Below are 6,052 nucleotides of genomic sequence, written 5' to 3' on the forward strand. Positions count from 1 at the left end.
AGATAGATAGATAGATAGATAGATAGATAGATAGATAGATAGATAGATAGATAGATAGATAGATAGATAGACAGACAGACAGACAGACAGACTGAGCTGCTACACCAGCTGAATCCTAAGTAACCTCAGGGTCTTTGTTTTAAAAGCTATAATCTAGTCTTTTGGTTCTTAGGTAAAAATAATTAACCAAATGAAAATGAATAAGAAGGTATTTTAATCCATTTAAGGACTGCTCTTTGGTACTGTTTTTTAGAGAAGTTAAGCTCCTCTAGTAAATCTTTGTATGATATCTGGTACTCAAAATTTGTATTCCATTAAACTGACTGAAGAAGGAAATGCACTGAGAGTACAAAACATCTGAACATCAGGTGTCACTGTTGCCTTTCATGTGGTTGATTCAAGGCCATTTTCTTGAATCTGTAAAATTTAAGAAGAAACAAATATATAAAAAAAAATAGTCAAACATCAGAGACATCACAGTCAGATCTTACTTTTGATATAAGCATCAAGAATAGAATAAACATAGTAAAACTCTTTCCTACAGTCTACCTAAATTTTGAGAGCACCAATGTTTTCTTGATGTCTTTGTTTCTATTTCACAGCCATTTCTGCATGTATCCTATCCATTCATCAAATGAGCACCCTCTAACAAACAAGCAAACAAAAAAAAAATGAGCAAAAACAAGTGAAATAATGACCATGTCTGACATTCTATATCCATATTCTACACCAGCAGTCACCTACTACTTTATCAAAAGAAGAGTATATTTCATTATCTGTTCTCCAGAACCAAGATTGATATTTATAATCACTTATAGTTCAATTTTGTTTTAGAGTTATCTTTCTACATTATTGTAGCTATTAGATATAAGAGGGACCATGGTATAGTGGATAAAGAGCCAGCTTTGAAGTCAGGAAGACCTGGGTTCAAGTTCCATCCTCAATACATAGTGACCCTAGGTAAGTCACTTAAATTTTCTGTGCTGCTGACAATTCTCTAAGACTTTAGAAGAGAGGATTTGTTCACTAGAAAGTTCCAGTGAAATCACTGATCTGGTTTGAAAAGTCATTGTGTATAGGATCAAAGGATAATAGGTTTAGGGCTGAAAGTGACCTGAGTCATCTGCTATAATCCAATTCCTCCATTTTACTGTTGAGAAAACTAAGGCCTAGAGAAGATTTGCCCCAGGTAATGTCAGAGGTAATATTAGAACCCAGGTACTCTTACTTGAGGGCCAACACTCTACATTGCATAATACTGTTTTGTTTTTTTTCCTGGTTCTGCCTATTTCACTCTGTTATCAATTCATCCACATTTCTAATAGTTTTCTGAATTCCTCATGTTCATCATGTCTTACTGAACATTAATATTCCATTATGTTTACATACCACAATTTGTCCAGCCATTTCCCAGGCTACAGGATCTACTTTTTCTAGGTTTTTTTTTTCCCCATCTCCACCCCCCCTCCCCCATGCTACTCTAAATATTTGGGCATAGGACAGATCTTTCTCTGGCATTTAAGTTTTCACAACATAAATAAATAGCGGCAGCTGGGTAGTACAGTGTATAGACCACTGGTCCTGGAGTCAGGAGGACCTGAGTTCAAATCTGGCCTTAAACACTTACAAGCTGTGTGACTCTGGGCAAGTCACTTGACCCTGATTGTCTCCCAAAAAAACCAAAGCAATAACAACAAAACATAAATAAATACAGTGACCAGTTGGCTAACCAGTGTTGTAAATGCTGTGTGAATGGATGAGAAAGGCGAGTTTAGGGAGAATAGAACAGTGTGATCAGAGTATATTTTGTAGTGCAGGATTAATTTAGGGTAAGAATATTACCATGTTCCAGATCCTTTGAAAAGACCCACAAATAGTTTGAAGGTGAATAACTGATGTCGACCAAATATCATCCATAGGATCACAGATTTAGAACTACAAGGGTCCTCAGAAGTCATTAAGGCCAACTTCTTTGTTTTACAAATGTGAAAAAACTGAGGATTAGAGAGATTAATTGACTTGCCCAAAGTTACAATAGAAGCAGATGGTACATCTGTATATGTGAACCCAGGCCTTCTTTTTCTAAACCTTGTATCTCTCCAGTATCACATTGCCTCATTAGTTGAAACCAGGCGGATTAGCAAATGCAAATTGGAGTGAGTCAAGAAAGGTCAAGAAAGATAATCATGTTATGCAACAACAGGTAATTGTGAGTCATCTTTGCTGCTGTTCCAGAGAAGGATATTACTTCAAATTAAATTTTTTACTTCAAATAATCAGGGTATGTAATAGAAGTCTATACAAATATGGAAATTGGAGGGGGAGAGAGCATCACGAAATATATAAGTTTAATCTGAAATTAAAGAAGGGTAGAAAGGTAGAAGCACATAGTTTAGTGCAAAAATACATTCAGCTCAACCAGGAAGCAGAAAGGAACAGGTGGAGAGGAAAGGGGGGAATAAGAGGAAGGAATTCAAGAATGATTTAGCCATAAACAAAACATACTCTAAGCTTGTGGGAGGGTATTGTGAAGAGGGGCCTAAGAAGAAAAGAAAAGAAAAGGGTAAGAACCTGTGATAAAGAAGGGTCAGAGAGCAAAGAGAGGAAAAGGTATAAGAGAATAGGATAGAGGAAAATACACAATTAATGACCATTATTATAAATGTGAGTAGAATGAACTCAACCATATAATAGAAAAGGTTAGCAGAATGGATTAGAAAGAAGGATCCAAAAACATGTTGTTTATAAGAAACACATTTGAAATATAAAGACTCGTGTTAATATTAGGAGTTAGAGCAAAATTTATGTTTCAGCTGAACTCAAAAAAGAAGGGGTAGCAATTACAATTTCAGACAGGGGAACAACAAAAATAGACAATTCAGAGAGATGAAGAAAGAAAATGTATTTTGCTGATAGGTGTCATAGAAAGTGAATTAATTTTAATAGTTAACATATATTTGCCAAATGACATAGCATCTAAATACTTAAAGGAAAAGTGACATGAGTTACAGGAAGAAATAAACAATAAAACTATAATAGTGGTGTCCCTCAATATACCCCTATCTGAACTAGATAAATTAACAAAAAAAAAATAAACAAGAAAGAAGTTAAAGACCTGAATAGAATTTTAGAAAAGTTAGATGTTATAGACCTCTGGAGGTTATTGAATGTGAATAGAGAAGAGTATGCATATTATTCTCTGCACCTGGAATTTTTACAAAACTAAACCATCTATTAGGTAGAGGTGTCAAACACATCCCCCATGGCCTGAACCAGATTAAAATGTAATTTGGAAATATTAAACTAACTAAATAAAAACTAGATAATATTAATATGTGGTTTTCTAAGTTAGTATGTGGCCCGCAGTGATTCTAATATGTGGTTTACTGGCCATTTCTATTTGAGTTTGACACCACTGTATTAAGACATAAGTATATTAAACATTGTGTTTACTGACCATAACACAGTAAAAATTATATTCAATGAAGGATTATTGAAGAAATGATTGAAAATCAACTAGAAACTACATAATTTAATCCTAAAGAATTGGTGGATCAAAGAACAAATCATAACATGATAGATTATTTCATTGTGACAATGAACAATGTGACAACATGCTAAAATTTTTTGAGATATAGTCAAAGTAATCCTAGGAAAAAAAGTATCTCTAGACATTTTCATCAACAAAAGAAAGGAAAAAGGTAAAGAATTGATGCAACTAAAAAAAAAATCCTAGATTAACAAATCAAAAAACTCCAAATATCAAAATAGAAATCCTGAAAAATAATGAAGAGATTACTTAATTGAAGGCAAAAAAACCATTGGATAAAAAAATAAAACCAGAACTATTTTATGAAAAAAAAATAGCCATTAGCTAATTTGACTAAAAAGAGAAAAGATGAAAAGCAAATTACCAGTTTCAAAAATGAAAAAAAGGACAATTCATGACAATACAAAATAAAAGATTTTATTAGAAATTGTTTTGTCCAACTATATGCCAATAATACCAAAAACTTAAATGAAATACATGAATATTTGTGAACATATCAAATGCCCAGATTAACAGAGCAAGAAATAGAAAATTTAACGAATTTAATGTAAAAGAAGAAATTGAACAAGCCATAAAAGAACTCTCAAAGGAAAAAAAATCCAGTCAGGACTAGATGGATTTACCAGCAAACATTCAAAGCACAATTAACTCAAATATTTTATAAATTGTATATAAAAATAGCAAAAGAAGGGATCCTACCAAATTCCTTCTTTGAGACAAATATAGTCCTTATATCTAAGCCAAGGAGAGTCAAAATAGAAAGAAACTATAAACCAATATTCTTAATACCGATGCAAAAATGTTAATAAAATATTAGCAAACTATTGGCACATAAACTTATTTTCTATGGGCTTACTAATAGCATCTTCAGTAGTGCTCTAGCAATATTAGACGTGCAGGACAAAGACATGTACCTCCACCTCTTCTGATTGGTTTTAACTTTAACTTGGAGATTATGAAAATTTGATATGGCAACAACTATATGAAATTTTATGGGTCATTTCTGTCTAGTGCAGTTAAGTTTTTTAATCCTCAGGGATATTTTGAAGTTTGTATTAGTAACATTAGAATTTGTCATCTGTTGGTTTATGAAAGATAGATAATGTCTGACTTATAATTCTAGATACCACTAGGTTGTGTCTTACTAGGTATTTGGCATATAGTAAATTTTTCTGCCTGCAGTGATGTATTGCCCACTTTCTATCATTTCTTTACACAATTAGCTTTAATTGATAATTTTGGGTGAAGATGACCTGATCTTGAAGTGTCATCATAAATCCCTTCATTCCTATGTCTGCATGACTCAGAGTATTATTCAATGATTCTTTGTCAACATAGTAATAGAGTTAATTTGAATGTCATCTATGGAAGGCCTTTTGACTCCTTTCTTGAATCTCAGCCATTTCATAAGCCACTTTAGAAGATATACCACTTTCAGTTGCATTCAACAAATCCAATGGCATGTACCTATTATCACTTCAGTATATGATAATGTTTTAGTTCCAGTACAGTTTTTTGGTGAATTCTCCAGGATATTTTGAAGACTGATTTGTAATTAGGGAAATTTGCTATTGGTAAGGCCATGAAAAATGAGCTTCTGATGTAGAATTCAAGCCAATTCTTCCCAGTTGCTCAATCTACTGTAATAGGAGTTTGAAGGATCTCTGGTGTGAGGACTGCCAAGTTCATCCACCTTTGGTGCCCACTTGCCACCCAACTTTCACCTGTGGCTTTAAATGCGGAGAGCACATCCTGATAAACCATCTTGGTAGATGGGCTAAACCAGGTTGAGGGTTACTGATAGGCCTCAAATCCATCAGTGAGTTAGGGGGAGGTTTACCCCAAGCATGTGAAGACTTCCCTGGTAAAATAGGTGGATGAGAACAATCTGTTTCAATGGGCGATGAAGGTGGTGGAAGCAAGTGCTGTGGAGTGCTTAGAGTGTAGTCACACATTGAAGATGCCAAGGTCATCTCCTGCATCCCGAAACTTCATCAGTCATTTTGACTTTTGTCTTGCCATTGGACTTTAATGACCCTGGAAGAGAGAGTGAGGCTGATGACTTGGCTTCATTGAAGTCCAATTTATGCATGAGTCAAAAAATATCATTCATACCATTTTACCACTTTACATTCTACTATTCTATTATTTTACTATTCAAATGTATTACTATTTCATTATGTTACTATTTTGCCTACTTTGAAGTCCTGTGGAAGTGGGCTAGTGATGAAGCAGCAGTACAGATAAACTATTGAACTGTAGTCACAACTCTGCACACAAGTGATGCAGGGCCTAGGGTCATCTCATTGGACTGAAACAGCAGTGAGATTTTGCAGCCCCCTGAGTGTCTGAGCAGTCTTTTTAAGGACCACATTGCTCACCTCCTGGTATGAATTAGGGACTAGAAAAGGTGCCCTAAAAGTGGTCTGTTTCACCTAACCTTGGCCTGCTTATCATAGCAGGCAGGGATCCCATCCTGTGTTTGAAGCAAAAAAAATGTAC

The sequence above is a fragment of the Vombatus ursinus genome, unplaced genomic scaffold (assembly GCF_900497805.2).
Source record: "Vombatus ursinus unplaced genomic scaffold, bare-nosed wombat genome assembly UNPS02014807.1, whole genome shotgun sequence".
NCBI classification, from domain to species: domain Eukaryota; kingdom Metazoa; phylum Chordata; class Mammalia; order Diprotodontia; family Vombatidae; genus Vombatus; species Vombatus ursinus.